Source organism: Anser cygnoides, chromosome 18 (assembly GCF_040182565.1).
Source record: "Anser cygnoides isolate HZ-2024a breed goose chromosome 18, Taihu_goose_T2T_genome, whole genome shotgun sequence".
Classification (NCBI taxonomy): domain Eukaryota; kingdom Metazoa; phylum Chordata; class Aves; order Anseriformes; family Anatidae; genus Anser; species Anser cygnoides.
Window position 1 is genome coordinate 3,854,809 of NC_089890.1, and position 17,228 is coordinate 3,872,036.

Consider the following 17,228-nt stretch of genomic DNA (forward strand, 5'->3'; position numbering starts at 1 on the left):
TTTTTCTATCACAGCTTTTACCCAAGTATACAAAGATAAGAGTCCCATCATTTCTATAGTAATCCTGAGAAAATACAAATCAGGCACCTCAATACGTGCTGCAGGTGTGAGACTGAGAATGAGTCTCTTGAAAAACCAGCAAGAATTAGGCCTGTGATTCTTGAGCACCTTTGAAAGTATTATCCCTGGTCCTTTTCAGTTTATTACAATGGCTTAGTCATGGAAACCAAATGACAGCAAACACAATGAAAGCACTTCTGCTAGTTTTACCAAAGCATCTCCACTGACTACTAATCTTAAGCCATTTCCAATGCTCATTTTTCCTATTAGAGCTCTATAGTCAGGTTTATTATCTTATATCTGTTCAAAAACATTTACGTGCCTGATACTGGGACATTTCCAAAGCAGTTTTGGAGTACTTAGGAATACAGATTAGTGTTTTGCTTACAGGAAAGCAAAATGTGACCTTGCCCCTGAGTGGATGTGTATGGGAATTGAACTGGGACCTCAGAGACCTAGGGGTAGGAGCAGAGGAGCGGGTGGTTGGATGAGCCTCTCACCAGCGGGAGCTGGAGCTGTGCAGGGAGGAGGAGGAAACTGCCATTTTCAGCTTCTTGGTTTTGTCCTTCGGTGTAGACAGATTGATACGTGATGAAACATTTCATAGTTAGCTTTTCAAAGGCTGTGTTACTTCAGAATCATTAACCTGGCTGAGATCTTCGCATTCTTATCTGCTTTGTTGAATATTTTCACAGCAGCAATCGGTGGTGGCTTGCATATCCTTAAAGCTGCAAAGCTAGCATTTTAATTTATCCTAATTCAGAACCTAATTGTCTTGCACTGTTGGCTAATTAAATGTTCAAAGAAGTGATAAATTAGGCAGGTTGATCATTACAACGCAAGTAATTAGTCAGTCCAACTGAATATGAGCCTTGAAATCCATATTCCCTGAGATGATGGGCATTTTGGGGACGTGCAAGAAAGCAAAGTGTGTCTCAAGGTTCAGGGGACAAAAAATCTTCCCTGAATATTTCATGTGAAGTGTTCAAATCTGTCATCGCTTTGGGGACTTTCAGGGTGTTTATTTTGTGCGTAGGGAACTCCTTTTCTAGAGGCCACTAAGAGAAAGTGAAGTTCTAAGACAGAACTTAGCTTGAAATGCTGAGATCTGCAGATAGTTTCCTACAGGATCTATTTTCCTGTATTAGACTCCGAAGTGTACTTTGTGAAAATAGGTTTAAGTGGGTTTTAAAAACAAAACAAAAAACAACATAACCCTCTCAACATTAGATCAGTATCTAAATAGGCAGTTACAAATGTAACACTCCCTGGTAGGGAGCTTCCAGTCACAAAGGTTTCCATGCAGCGTTTTACTAAAAATTGTCCCTGGGGCTAAATCAGTTACGACCTAAAGACCAAAATGTATGTTCTGAAAATCTCAGTCTAACTATGCACCTGCTTAAATTCTCAAGACAACTATCTGCCAGAAGAAAAAAATAAGAAATACAAAATTATACAACGCAACATCATAGCAGCTTGATATTCTTCTTGCTAATACATCCAAATGCTGTTTCATCTTCCCACACAGCCCACCCTTACAGAGGTGTGTGTCGGCACACCGTCTGGCAGCACCACATCGTCAGAGATGGGCTGGAATGGGAACCTGGGGATGTTGTGCCCGGGACAGCACACCCCACCTTGCAGCTGAAACAGGGATGAAAAATAGCAAAGGTATTGAGATGGTTTAATTAAAGCCTGTGGGGAACCTTGTCTGGGAGTTTGCCTCATTAGTTAGGTGAGCATGGCTCTTGGCTCCTGGCTGCCAGAGAGAAGGATGGCTCAGAAGTAATCCTTGGTGTGATCCTGGGGAGTGCTGCATCCTTCGTGGCTCCTCTCCACTCTGTGTAGCATCTTGCTGTTAGAAGTCAAATTACTCCACCCGTTCTTGCTTCCATACTGCTGAGCATCTCTGTGGGTTCAATTCTCACAACTCATTTCAGTATCAGCTGCTGTTCATGGTCAAGAGACGAGAGGCCTTGCAGAGGGATCTGGATATGCTTGGGGCAGCAGGCAATGAGCAGCGGCATGAGGCTGAGCCCAGGGAACGCGGGGTGCTGTCCCTGGGACGCAGCAGGGCCAGGCACAGGCACAGCTGGGGTACGAGGGCTGCGGGGCAGCTCAGCGGGAAGGGGCTGGGGGGGCCGGTGGAAGCAGCCCAGAAGGAACCCTGGCAGCCAAGGGGACAAACCGCACGTTGGGGCACACGAAGCACAGCATGGCCGGCCCCAGAGGGGATTCTCCTGCTGCATTTTGTGCTGCTGCAGCCTCGCTTTGAGCATCGCGTGCGGTTCTGGGCTCCCCGACATAAAAAGGTCCCTGAGGTGCTTGAGCAGGTCCGGAGGAGGGCAGCGAAGCTGGTGAAGGGGCTGGAGGGCACGTCCTGAGAGAGGCTGAGGACACCTGGGCTGCCCAGCCTGGAGGAGAGGAGGGCAAGGGGCGGCCGTGCTGCTCCCTGCAGCTGCCTGGGGAGGGGACGCGCAGAGGCAGGTGCCGGCCTCTGCTCCCCGGGGACCGAGGGCAGGAGGCATGGGGACGGCACGGAGCTGTGCCAGGGGAGGGACAGCCTGGGCACAAGACAAAGTTCCTGTCCTGGGAGGGTGCCAAAGCTGGAACAGGCTTCCTAGGGAGACGGCTGATGCCCCGTTCCTGCTGGCATTCAAGAGGTATTTGGGCAATGCCCTCTCTAACACACTTGGACTTTTGGTTAGCCCCGAGGTGGACAGGCCATTGGACTGCATGATCTTTGTAAATCCCTTCCAACTGAACTACTCTATTTTTTTAAAACCCAAAAACAAATTAAGCAACTGTTTGCACCATCTCCACAGCTTACAGCCCACACAGCTGTCTCACTTTATTTGCAATCATATCACTCACTGTTCATTTCATTAGTAGGGTTTTGTTCTCTCTTCCTTTGCATTTAAGGCAGTAAGATTTGAGGTTTCCAGTCTTCTGTGGTGGAAATAACAAATAATAATCGCTAACAGTGTCTCCCGAGGGTAAATTTCAAATGTTGGCGTCCTACAGGCTGTGATTTTCTCACCTAGCCACAGTGGCTGCAGTGTGGGACCAGCATTTAGATCATTCTCACTGTGCTGCTGCAAGAGCTGACTACTCTGTCTTCTTCAGCCTGCCTCGTCTAGAGGTGATAATAAGTTTTAAAGGTTTTCTGCTCGTCTTCTCCCTGCCACAAAGAAAATGTCTTGTCATGGCTTTTAGGTTTATCTACTATTTCCATGTGTAGTGGGTTATAACTTGTTTCCTCAACTCACAACTCCTGCTTGTGTTGCTGAATCAGCTGGTCTTTCACACTGCGAACGATACTCTTAAAATTAAAGCTCCTATAAAGTTATGATTTTTTTTTCAGTGTTCTAATTGGTCTAGCTGGATTATGTTAATTATTTCTGATCAAAACTGCTTAATTAGCATGTCAGGTCAATTAGCAAGGGCCTTTGGGGTTTAAGGGAGTTATTTTGTTTTTACTTTTAGTTATAGTGTAGTCAATCCACTGTTACACATTTTATGTTTCTAGAAGTATCCCTGAATTAATGAAAAGTTAACAGACTGGGATATAAGAAAAAGCTTCATAAGCATCCACCAATATCTTACACTGGGGATCACTGGAACCTAAAATGCTTCTTTAATGCTTCATCATTGAAATCAGTCTTGAAAGCAGAGTTCACGGCCTTGCAGCTGGCTCACAAGGGGAGAAGCACCAGGAGAGCTATGTACTACCCCAAGTCTGAGGGACGAGGATTAAAACAGAGAAAGCTGCAACCACAAGAGTTCTCCCTTCCTGTCCATAAAATGCAGGGATAACAATAATTTCCCATCTGTGAAATCCACTTCAGGAACTCCTTGTAAAATACTGGAAGGCTGCTAAATGTTATGTTTATTTCTTGCAGATAACTTCTTGTAACACTCATTCATAATCAGAGAAGCCTTGAGATTACATTGGCATAGAGGCTGTCAAATAAAAACTGTCCACAGATTTAAGTCTTTTTTTTTTTTAATAATATCCTAAATACTTGATTTATTTAAGTGAGTGTAGAGTTTCATCAAAATATCTTTCTCCTTAATTGAGCTAATAACTTTACTCCAGTCCTCGTCTTTGTTCAGTCTAGGAAGCAATTTCCCAGCATCATCTCCCATCTCATATATCCACTTTTGATCTGATTATTAGCATTTAATCTTCTACAACATTCAGTTTATAATATTCAAACCCAGCCTTATTTAAGGAAGTAATACCTTTTGGTGTGCTAGATGTCACATGTTTTCCTTTGTAACATAACAATTTTATCTTATGTTCTTGAAAGTTATTTGCTCTCCATTTTCATTCCTTCCCCCCCCCCCCTTTTTTTTTAAAACTCACATATGACTTCTCATAAGAAGATATAAATGGAAATGCAAATGCAGAAGGAAGATTGAGGTAGGCATAGATTTACATATGAAAAATACCAAATGAGCAGGCACTGGGGGTTTAACTCAGACATATTCTATTTACCTGCTTTCAAAGCAGCTTATACCTCTAGGTACCCAGTGGATCCTTCCAGAAGTGCTGGATCCCTAGCCTTTCCTTACCCCATACACAATTCTCTGAGGCCAATTGTTCAAACTGAGATCTGGATGTGGGAACTGAGATCAGCTCAGGTCACACTGTGCACCTTATCTTCTAGCTGGAGACTGTGCAGGTGGATGAGCTGCCTTGGTAAGCCCCAGGCCTGCACCTAAATCAGGGAGGTGTAGTTAAGCAGGCTCTGTGCTAATTGCTTTTAATTCTGTTCCATGGCTGGCCCTTCAGCTTAGAGCATGGGGCACATGCACAGCATGAGAGGCAAGCTGGGGAACAGAAGCTCTCTCAGAAGGGCCATCACAGACAAAACCTGTGGTGCATACACACACGTACATATCACTTCTTGCTCTGAAACTTAACTGGGAGTGCAGATAACTGAGACAGACTGTTCACAGTTTACAAACATTTAAATATGGAAAAAAAAAAAAATATCAAAACGCAGCATGTGGTCTGATTGCCAAGTCTCAAATGGAGGAGTGTAGTGCACAGACCTGTTAGCGGTGGGCTGGTCTTCCGAGAGGACCGATCAACCTGCATTACCATAGCATGTTCACCATGCTCACTGCTGCTCCTTGCTTGCTTATGCATGTCTTTCCTTCAGCTTTTTCCAGTTAAACTCCCAGGGATCAGTTCTAAGCTTCTTCCCCAGAGCATTGGACTGGTTTGCAGCTATAAACAAACAGGAGAGGTGGTGATGAACAACAGGTGCCCAAGTCATATCACAATGGCTGCTGCACTGCTCACCCCTTCTCAGGTGGTGACCTTCCTGCTCTCACATTGCATGGTTGCAGCTATCAAAAAGAGATCAAAGAACCTTTTAGCAAACCAAACAAAAACCAAACCATTCAGCATGAGTGTAGCACAAAAACAGTAAAATAAAAGGCTTTCCTGCACCTCTAATTTAGTTGCCTTTCCATAGCAGTCACCTCTGTCTGCCTCCCAGCCTCCATCCCAGAAACATCCACTCCTCACTTCAGGAATCAAGGAACCAGATTATCAGAATCAACACCCATTTTTAACAGTTAACAGCCTAGAGTGAGTATTCCTCATTTGAATAAATCAAGGCTTAAAATTTGCTAGAAAACAAAGATTTGTTGCTGCATCTTTCAGGTGCATGCTTATTTTGTCCTTATCTGTGACATCACTGAACATCCTTTCTGCTCGTTCCTAACTACAGTCCTATCCCACATCAACACAGGCTGTCTCAAGCACCAAATTATTATCATTACTCCTAAGTGCTTCATGTATGTAAAATAATGAATCTCTCAAATCAGTATGTAAGAGGAACTGAAAAAAAAGACACATGACATTCTGAACTCAGTCATCTCTGAGTAGCATGGAAATGGGACATAACTGAATTTCCTGTTCAGGTCTTCTTAGCATAAACCTTTCCTGCAGTTACACTAAGAAAATACGCTTCATTGGGGTCTGATGTATGGCAATATTTTAAGCAGAAGATTTTTTTGTTCTATGCAAATATATTCAAGGGCTATCAACAATCAAACTCCGGTCCCTGAAGCACATAACAGTACTCTATTTTTCAAACAGTGTAACATGACTAGAAATTCAAATTATCTTTTTATGCAACAAATTAAGAATATTTCCCTTATTTTCCTTTCATTCTTTAATTTCATTTATATTACAGTGCTCTCATGATGTCCAAATAGACTAAAAATTAAAATAAAATAGCTCACCAGCAATGATTTACACATCAGATGAACAGGTGATATTGTTTAGAAAATTTCAGCAAACACTGTCACTGTACTTACTGTATCCACACTGGATGAGTTGGAGTATGTTGTGGCTTCTTTTTGTTTGTTTTCTGGCAAATAGCTTTTATTTTAGTCCTACTTCTCTGCTGTGGGATGGGATGTTGGGGAGGGGTGTTAATTTCAGAACTGATTAGGATTGTAAATTGGTAATTTGGAGACTTGATTGCTAACAGCCAAGATATTATGGGGACATTCTGCACAGGAAGATTTGAAATGTCTGAGGGAGAACTGCTCCTAATGATTAACAACACCTTTGCTCTACACTTCCTCCACGCAACACGCTCTGAAAATAGTGTAAATAGGGTGCAGAAGGCTTTGGCTGTGCAGCCAGGCTCAACTTAAGACAAGATGTGTGGTCTTCAAGCACCTACAGAACAGGATGGAAAATCTCTGCCAAAGATGCAAACTTCCTTTCTAACCCTGAAGGCCTGCGTCTGTGTGAGTGACCACTTTGTTCCAGGAGCTGGAACATGAGTGCTTCCACTCGCACCATAAGCTCCTCCAGGCAGAGCTTCCTGCTCCAGAAACAAGCAACTAACACAATATGGCTGGGGTTCTACTGCTCACATACCACTGGAGTGCTTATCCTTGTACTAGCAAATTCCAGTCACTCACTTGTGTATCAGCTTTACTCAGCAAGGTTTTGGTAGCGGGGGGGCTGCAGGGCTGGCATCTGGGAGCAGAGCCCAGCAGCTGCCCCTTGTCAGATCGGAGCCAGATCCAAAAGGGACCCGCTGCTGGCCAGAGCCGAGCCTGTAGGAGATGTTGGTTGTGCCTCTGGGAGAGCAAAAAGGGGAAAAAAAAACTGCTGCATGACAGCAGCTGGAGAAAGGAGTGAGAGCACGTAGAGAACCAGCCCTGCAGCCCCCAAGGTGAGTGCAGGAGGAGCTCCAGGCACACAGCAGCAGTTCCCCTGCGGCCTGTGGAGAGGTCCCTGGTGGAGCAGGCTGTCCCCCTGCACCCATGGGTCCCATGCTGCAGATCTCCACGCTGCAGCCTGTGGAGGAGCCCCTGCAAGAGGAGGCTCCAGGCTGGAGCTGCAGCCTGTGGACAGGCGCCCACGGTGGAGCAGGAGCCCTGGTGGGAGGTGCTCAGGGGGGAGGACATAGAGGAGGATGGGTTTGGGGGGGGAAGGTGTTTTTAGTTTGCTTTTAGTTCTCACTGTTCCAGCCTGTTAGTAATAGGCAATAAATTATGTTCATCTCCCTGCACTGAGTCTGTTTTGCCTCTGATAGCAACTGGTGAGCAATCACCCTGCCCTTACCTCAACCCCTGAGCCCTTTTTCATCTTATTTTCTCCCCTTTTTCCTCTGAAGAGGGGAGTGAGAGGGCGGTTGTGGTGGTCTTCAACTGCCCACTAGGGTGGCACCACCACAACTTGCAAGTGGTCTCTCTGAGGTTGCCAGCCCCACTGCATAAACTGCTAATGACCAGGTATGTGAGTTTGTGGGTTTATTTTTTTTAATGCAAGAAATTACATTAAATTATTTTCAAACATGGCTAGAGGTTTGAGTCCTTCAGATATTCTGAAGGAAATGCAGGAGAACGCATTTAGAAAACTGGATGCTTTGGGGGCAGCTCTTCTTATTCCTGTTAATTCAAGTGTGGTGGCTGGGCTTCTCCTTACCAAACATGCTGACACATCACAGCGTTACAACATCTGTTTCAGGATGATTCCAGCACCCAGCCCACACTGATAAAACAAAGGTAGATCCCCTTAATCCTCTAGGGAATCCTGGGGCTATACTTCCCTGCCATGTATCAGCACAGCCCAGCTGGCTATTTAGCTTGTCAGAATCAGTCTACCTGCATGCATATGCATTAAAGTGTCTTGAAAATGCTTTCAAAGTTTATTGTTGTTGTTGTTTTTTCTAATGGTCCTTGCACTCTGGTTCCAATACAAGCAGTTATGTAAAAAATAGCCAGCTTATTCCAGAAATAAGTGAATCTGTAACTGATAAGCAAACTGCCAGTATGATGAACTTACCATGGAAATATCTTGTTGCTGTGCCGGTCTCCTTGTGATCCCACGCTGCAGCTGTGCATGGGGAACAGTCTGTCCCATGTAGCAAGGCACCTTTCAGCCACGGGGGAGGCCAAACCTGCTTGCATGAGGGATGAAAACACTTCAATGCCTTTCACATGTTTTTATTGGTCTGTGTTCATTAATCTTAATTAGCAACAAGTAAGGAAATCACTGAGTGATCTTGCAAAGCTTAGTTCTGTCCTCAGCTAAATCCATTCAGAGTAAAGCTAGCCCTTTCCAATAGCCAGGAAGAATTAATTTTATACATTTAGAAACTGAAATAGAAGCAGGACCAACCAGTACTGGAAGCAGAGCACAGTGAACATCTGGGCACTCCATTAGGAAATGGAAGTCTTTCTAATGACAAAGCTTGGTGTAACCATCCACTCAATGCAGCAGAGAAAGAACAGTTCAAAAGGGCAAAAGTACTAAGCTCCCAAAATTTAAGGATCTGATAGCTGTTAGATGGCTCACCACTTCTGGGTTCTTGCACACAAACAAAGCTCTATTCAGCTTTGAATGAAAATGCGTGTGTTTTTTTTTCCTTCTTGAGAAAACATAATGAGAACGCAGCGTTGTGGATTTTTGCTTGGGGTTTTGTTTTTTTGTTTTTCCTCTGCTTGTATAAAGTTTCAGGTGCAAATTCTGTAACTTTTTATTGAAAAATCTTCACAAGTACTCTCTCTTCAACAATGTATCTAAAGACATTTTGATGTGTAAAAGCTCATGAAGAGTGGTTAATGTGATAAAAGCAGAAGCTTGAAGCAATGACATCTAAAGAGAGTCTGTCTGAAGATCTCGAAATCAGATAGAATAAAGAGAAGGCTAAAATGACAAATATGTTTGATCTTATGTACTTAAACAGAAAATCATTTCTGAGTCCTGTCTTATCCTATAAAAGAGCTGATGAATGTCTTGGATTTAGATACATGTAGCTATATTTGCTACAGAGAAAATTACATACTTGCAATTGAACTAGCACTGTATTTTGGGAGTTTATTTATTTAAAAACCCAAATCATCCACTTCATTCCTTCTCCCCTCTTTGCCTACAAAAATATTCAAATGGAAAACAGTACTCAGCCTTCTTGTACAATGAAGGAATTGATTTCCTTAAAGAAAAGCAATGAAATACCTCCAAAAATGAAGTAGTGAGATGAGTTTGGGGTTAAGTAGGAAAGAGCAATGCACGTAGAAGTGGTAGCTGTTAAGTCAAGTGCAGTAACTGCAATGCAAGTACACCACTTTCAGGGAGAAGGGCAAGTAATTAAGGTGAGAGATGACAATTTCTATGGCATTAGACCTTATAAATGAAGGGAGAATATGGAGGGATAATATGGAGTGTGTCCTAAACCTGTCATTTCCGTATTCAATCTGGAGCTCACAGATCAAGAGAAGTGGAGGGCTTGGAAACAAGGAGGTAATGATGATGAACCTTAAATTTATCAATGGATTTGTATAGGCACAGACAAGCTTACGTGTGGAATCTTTCTTTTAAAAAAACACAGGCTCCATTCTCACAGAATTAAAGCAAATTTGCTTAGTATTTGTTCATGTTTTGAAATACTTCTTCCCCTGGACTATAAAACATGTAAAGCCTTTAAAATAATTTTTATACAAGAAAAGTAACTTTTATTGTCTGCATTCAGGAGGTGCCCAGTTCAACCCTTCCAACTACAGAAAGCTTTTGGTGTATCATAGCCCTGATTCATCAAAGTGTTTAAGTAAGTATTTGTTTTATTGCAAGTGCAGCAGAGCCCAACTGATGCAAGTGGAATTACAGATACTTAAAAACTCAAAGGACCCGAATCTCCAAGTTAGAGCAGAAGACAGCTTTGAAACTAAAGAATGGTGCAATAAAAAATTTATCCCTACTAACTTCTGCCCCTGTTCCTTCATTTTTCAAAGAGGTGCTATGGGAAGCACAGAAGGCTGACACTTCAGTCTCTGGCTACTGATCCGCCAAGCAACTAAGTTTGTGTTTACCAGCACATTGCCTCTCTCACAAATCTGCTTTTCTGTCCTCCACCCCCACCCCACTTCTGAAAGACCTGTAGGTCATCTCTGGTTAATTCCTGCTGGTTCTGTCCAAAGCCAAGACATGACAATCTCCACAGGTTCTTGTGAGCTACTCAGTGGTGGATCTCAGCTACTGAGCGGGGCTCTGCAGCCCATCACGAGACATCCAGACAGTGACCAAGGGAGCCTCTTGGCTCCATGTCCAAATGTGAAGCACCTGCATAAACAAAGACTATGAAGAAAGTGTCAGCACTAGATATATATCGGTGGGGCTGGGGCCACCTAGGCCACTGTGCATGGGCTCCAGTCAGCACAGAGAAGCAATTTTAATATTACTTTAGAGTCTCTCCAATTCTTTATGGACCCCCATCTCTGGGATTATGCTGAAGTTGCACTTGAATGTACAATATTTGCATTCCACTTGCTAGTTCATGTTGCTTGTTCTCTCTAATCTCAACATCACAGCACAAATCCCTTTCGTGCTCTATTTCCTGTGCAGTGCAGCCTCCTGGTTTTGTAGCCAACATGACTCTTTCCACTCAACGTAATTTCTGTAGTAGACTACAGATAGGCTTTAACTTTCTCACCCACCCTACTCCTCAGGAGAAGCTGAGCAAACAAAAGGCAAAGGAATTTTTTTATTACCTTTTTAATCAGCTTACAGGCTACTGAACTTCTGTTCTTTCTCTCCTAAAGCCTGATTCAAAGCTGGCAGGAGCTGTTACATTCACAGCATTGTGGATGAAACTACTTATGACCAGCAGACAATCAACAGAGACACTGGGGAGCAGGAGAAAGGTCCACAAGGAAAGCAGAATGAGTCTGTGGAAAGTCATGAAGGAGGCAGGGACTCTGCACGGTGCTTGCAAACAAGATGGTGAAGGGTCTAGCACAGACTGTATAAGGAGTGGCTGAGGTCCCTTCGTTTGTTCAGCCCAGAGCAGAGCAGAGCAGGCTGAGGGGAGGCCTCATGGCAGCCTGCAGCTCCTTCATGAGGGGAGCGGAGGGGCAGGCGCTGAGCTCTGCTCTCTGGGGACAGCGACAGGACCCGAGGGAACGGCATGGAGCTGCAGGAGCACTGACCTGAAGTGGCAACTGGAGGAGCATCTAGAACAACATTTGTGCAGCTAAGTCCCAGCCTTGCATCTTGGCCTTTTACTTTTCCCTCAACAGATGGAGAAACGGAGTTATTTTCAAAACTGAGTTCACGTGCTGACAAGTTACAGATACAATCTCTATTCCTGTAGGACTGACAGAATAGTCCTGCACTTTCAATGAATACAGCAAAAATCATCAGGAATTTAGACAAAAAACAGAGTAAAATCCTAGCAGGCCACGCTTTGAGCCATTTCTGAACACACGGGAGGTACAACAGAAGAAATGAACAGCCATTTAAAGCATGTGCTGCTGTTAATGCTCACTATCTCCGCTTCAGCCACGTATCAGCCATTAAGCATATACTATAAAGTGCACTTGGACATCAACGAACATTTCCTTCCCGTCTCCACCCTGCAAAGAAGTTAATGAAGAGTTTTTTATTTTAAGTCAACCAAAACCGCAGTGCTGTGTCTCCTGACATACCTAGGAAGATAGCTTTGTAAGAAAATGAAGGAGAACTAAATCATGTTGCCCCATGGCCAAAATGAAAAAAAAAAATAATACGGTTTTCTGTATGAGCAGAAAGCAAATGCCAAGGGAGTAAAGTGGATATATTGCAACTTTCACTGCATGTTGCCACGTACAGCGATGGGACAAGGCATGATTTAAAGAGTTACGGTGTTGCTGAAGCTGGGGACGCTTCTGTTGATGTCTGTTGAGAAGCAGTTATATAACTCATACCCCAGCACTCAGAAATGTCAGAGAGCTCTAGCAAAAATACAACTTGGAAAGATTTTTCATTACAGATGGTCCAAATTATACTGCACAACACAGCCTGTGTTCTCTCCTACAGCATTCTGCGGGTTGTGTATGTAAGAAATCCTATATTCCCTGCTATAGAACTAGGAAATGGATCCTGAAATTGTTTCTTAGTGTAAAGTCAGCAGATACAAAACTGATGAATGAGCCTTGACTCAACATGACTTTCTCTGGGTGCCAAACCAGACCTTAACCAGGACAGGCCAAGATCTAACAGTTCTGATGTGACATTACAGCTGCCACAGAAAACAAACAAAAACTAGCTGAGTAGGTATTTTGGTCAGTGTTCAGCAGCAGCAGCTGACAACTTCTTACACAGACAGATGTGTTGGTTTAGGTTAGGTACTTTTAGCTGTGACATTGTTTTACTAAAAACAGGCCTGCATGGTTGCTGCAGAAAGAGTCAGCTGGTCAGCAGAGCCAAGGGAGTTAAGAGGCTTTTTCTGGGGACACCACGCATACCGAAAAATCATAGAACCACAGAATATCCCAAGTTGGATGGGACCCACAAAGATTACCAAGTCCAACTGGCTCCACACAGGACCACCCCAAAATCAGACCATGTGTTTGAGAGCCTTGTCCAAACACTCCTTGAACTCTGTCAGGCTCAGGACCATCACCATGTCCCTGAGGAGCCTGTCCCAGTGCCCGACCACCTCTGGGTGCAGAACCTTTCCCTAACACCCACCCTGACCCTCCCCTGTCCCAGCTCCATGCTGTTCCCTCGGGTCCTGTCACTGTCCCCAGAGAGCAGAGCTCAGCGCCCGCCCCTCTGCTCCCCTCGTGAGGGAGCTGCAGGCCGCCATGAGGCCTCCCCTCAGCCTGCTCTGTTCTGGGCTGAACAAGGGACCTCAGCCACTCCTCAGGTCTTGCCCTCTAGACCCTTCACCATCTTCGATGCCCTTTGTTGCCCCCTGTAGCTCTTTTGCAAGTCCTGTGCTACAACCACTGCCCTGTTCTGGATATTTCCGGTTTTTAAGCACTTGAAGTTCAATTTCCAGGCCTTCAAGTTCAGTTTCTGGCTCTGCAACAAGTTAATCTGAGACTTTTTAAAGCAAATCTCTTGATTCCTCTGCAAGACACAGATAACGATCCTTTCTGTTTAAACAGTGGGAGGCTTAAAGAAGAACAGCAGTTACTGTATGTAGGTATAGATCCTAGCACAGCGGGACCTCGTGTTAGCTCATCCTCATGCACTAGACCACTGATACGCATTTCATCCCTCTCTCTCCAACTTGTCAGCGTTCTCTGGGCAAGAGAACAGTCTGGAGGCATTTCAGGGGTAGAATGTGGACATCTTAAAACGTTATTTGTGCTTTGTGCTAAGAAACCTAACCATTCTGGGACAAATGAATTGATACTACTTGGCCCAAGATCACTGCCACTACGTGGTGGGAAGACCATTCATAGCTTATGCAGACATTTACATGGAATTGCTGACCTTTCCACTTGTTCACCTCTTGTTCTCTGAAGTAACACCATCTGCATGCTAAACGGTATATGGGACACAGCCAATTTTTATCCTTTTCTAGAAAAAAAAAAAAACGTCTCCCTTAGACTAGAATATCTTATACGTAATGGTAAGCCACATACTTTTTTACTTTATCTGTTTGTTATCTTATACTGGCTCATGGGAGAACATTAACAGAATACCTGTTTCTGCCTCTAATTTAAGGGCTAGGTTAAATCACATTAGTGCCCTTAAAAGATAACTGCACTGATTTTCCCTTTTAAAATTCTATCACTAATTCAGAACTATAAAATACATAATTATACTGCAGAGAGTTTCATTCTCTCTTGTACAGTACTTCAAGTGTTTTGTTCACTTAACAAATGTTTTGTTTCAATATTTGTGGTCTAGGGTCTTTTCATGGGTCTTGGAATATCACAAATTCTCCAAAAACTCCTTTCAAAAGGAGTTTCAAAAGTCTTTATTTATGAAACCACTTTTTGTGGTTTTTCTTTTCATGCTGCTCTCCATAGTACATCTTCACAAAGTCACCTGCATTTTTTTAATCAACAGCGGTGCTTAGAGTTTAAAAATAATGGATTATATTTTATCTGGGAGTACAGCATTATTTCCTTCCTCCAGTGTTGCTTAATTCCTCACAGAAACTTTTCAAGAGGTGCTTTATTGTTGGTTTTTGTTTTTTTTTCCTACTTGAATAAAACATTTCTGTTGTCTTTCCTTTGTCATCTCTACTTATAGCTTTTGGTTAAGGCAGTAGCCCTTGACCTTCCTGCAGTCAGCTACACAACAAACGGTTATTATTTAACGTATGTTCTCCTCCTTTAAATGTGTTGCTACTTCTCATAGTCATAAAAAAATCAGAAACCACGCTCACAGGGCTTCAACCACACCACTGGAACCACTTGGACAAAATGCCTTTTCTCTGACAGATATTTTTCTCAACTTCTTGAGCAGGGGATGAGGGTGAGTGCAACACGAGTATGCAGAGTTGGGGCGAGGAGGGCAGTTTGGGGACTGGAGCCTGCAGGACGTGGAATTTCGTGTTTTGCAAATCACTGAGCTGTAAACAATGCAAGACAGGAGATCTCTGCCACAGTCTGGTCTCTTGGGGAGCACTCTACTTAAAAAAAATGAGCTGGAAAAGTACAGTCTAGTGCAAGGTTAAAGCATAGCATTGAAAATGGTCAAACCCAAACTCACACTGAGCAATAAGCCATGGATTTGGATGCATTTTCTACATGCAAAAGACAGTTCAACGTACAGAGGCTTTCAGTGTTGTAACTGTTAAGCAGATAAAAATGGAGGGTTATTTTCTACTGCTCTCAAGAGCAAACCAAGGTGGGGAAATGAATCATCTCCTTCATCTCATTGCTGTTGGTCTCATTCCCAGCTCAGGAAACCAGTCTCCGCCCTTGAAGAGGACGGTGGTGATGTCTGTTCCTTCCAGCCTGGCTGCGAGCTGCAGCGCTCCCCTGGAGGATGAAGTGACTGACTGCTTTAGTGCTATACAAATGTGATTGCTTTGTTGATCATCAAGAATGATGACTTGCCATTCACAAGCAGCGTGATGGAAAAAAGAATTTTTCATGGGATCATTTCTAGTTTACAATTTAACACAAAACCTGTTAAAGCACAAGAGCAGTCTGTTATAGTCCAGAAACACTGTGCACAGCAAATTTTGGTGTTTATTTATGAAAACAATATAGTGTGGTTCCAGTGGGAACTGATCAAGTTGCATACAAGATTTAAGAGTCCATTCTGTAGCTGTAATAATGCTTTTAGCACTTTCTCAGATCCTTCTCTATATTCCACCAGAGTGGCTTGTGCTAGTTTATCTTTTGGACCATAAAGCATTTTACGCCTTCAGTATTTTGGAAGTGGTATCACGATAAAACAGATTTAAGCCACAAAATAATACACACATTTTCTGTTTGGAAATGTGTTAAATCTGTTTTTGGGAAACTAACTGCATGTGAAACTATTAGCACAGTAGTGGTAATACCCTGGAATATCAGTTTAAAAGTGATGGCAGTTTCTTGTTAGCCAGTAATCCTGTTTTAATACAACTCTATTGAGAAATTCATCATTGAAGAATTATGTTCAAGAAAAAATATGCTGAGTCCTCTCTTAAGACTTCAAGCAATGTATTTTTTTCTTTTAAATTTAATCTAAAGAGTTTTTGCAGCCTTTTATGAAATGAAAACTAGTGTTTGTTCCCCCCCCCCCAAAGTTCTTTAAAAACAACAGATTTTTTGAGCAATACCTGGGGTTTTCTACATATTCAGCAGGTAAATATGTTAAAATAAACAATAAAAAATCAGTATTTAAAATTATAATAATGCAGGTAGGGTGATACTGTCCTTGGTTAACGTTTGCCGTGCGTGTGTCATACGGGAGTATGGCAGCAGACAGGGCAATTTCAATGTGAAATCCTTCCTGTGAAGACAATTCAGGTATCGTAGCTGGAGTGAAGCATTAACATCGATATCCATGCTTTAATAGGTACATGAGAAATAACTCCCTCTGCAGTGCTTAGAAGAAAGTAATTCCATTTAGGACTACATAAATTTTCAGTTTGTTAATTAGGTTAAGAGAGGAAAAATAACATTAGGAACTTCCACAGGAGCTCCTATTAACTTCAAAATCGTGAAGGAATTGAAAGTGAGTTTTTGTTATAAAGCAGGTTTGGTAATCAGCTCCACTTCCAAGTCAGAGCCTCAAAGTCTTCCCTGAGACTGATGATGCCATTTTGTTCCAGCTGCACTAACTACTTTCTATTTTCTCCTTTTTTTAATCATTTGCTTTTCATTGCCATTTCTTGAATACTGTTTTTAAAACACTTCTCCCAATACATAACAGAATTATTCTCAAATCTGTAATTTTAGGAAGCATTAGCCAGAGTGGATATACTCAGCCCAGGCATGCAAGGTCATATGTAGCAACTACTTCAGAGAAATACCAAGTAGCTGGAGACATGTAAAATGTCAGGTCCCCCTTCAGAAATGGTTCAGCATACTGAGATCCCGACCTGTCATCACGTTGGCTTTGGCTGGGACCCCAGGCACTGCCGTTAGCAGGATCACTGATTGCCAACAAATGATGAGATCCAGTGAATCTCGCTGAAAACTGAAAGTCTTCCGGAGCGTCGAAGAATGGTCAGGAATATTTTTGGTAATGCAGGTGGGAGATTTTCTAAATCTGAAATTAGCTTTCTATCAGGAAAGTTCTGTCAGGTTCAAGAGGGAGATTAATGCCCTCCAAAACCTCACAAACTGCTGCTTTAGGCACTCACACAGGAGAGTAAAGCCTTGAAAACCAGCCTTTAGACTCCAAGCTGTAGATCCTGAGATAGATGGAGAGAGAACGAAGACCTCATCTTAGCCTTTAACCTTTC

The 17,228-nt window shown here is 43.0% G+C and overlaps 1 long non-coding RNA gene across 1 annotated transcript in view; it reads right to left on the bottom strand.

The window, feature by feature from the left end:
- LOC106041064 (uncharacterized) overlaps positions 1–17,228 on the bottom strand; it is a 399,163-nt gene that overhangs the window by 353,804 nt on the left and 28,131 nt on the right. The window contains exons 9-10 of the long non-coding RNA XR_010825713.1: positions 8,390–8,504; positions 5,122–5,299 (exon numbers count right to left, since the gene is read on the bottom strand). This is a non-coding gene — a long non-coding RNA (uncharacterized lncRNA). The remainder of the gene's footprint in view (positions 1–5,121; positions 5,300–8,389; positions 8,505–17,228) is intronic.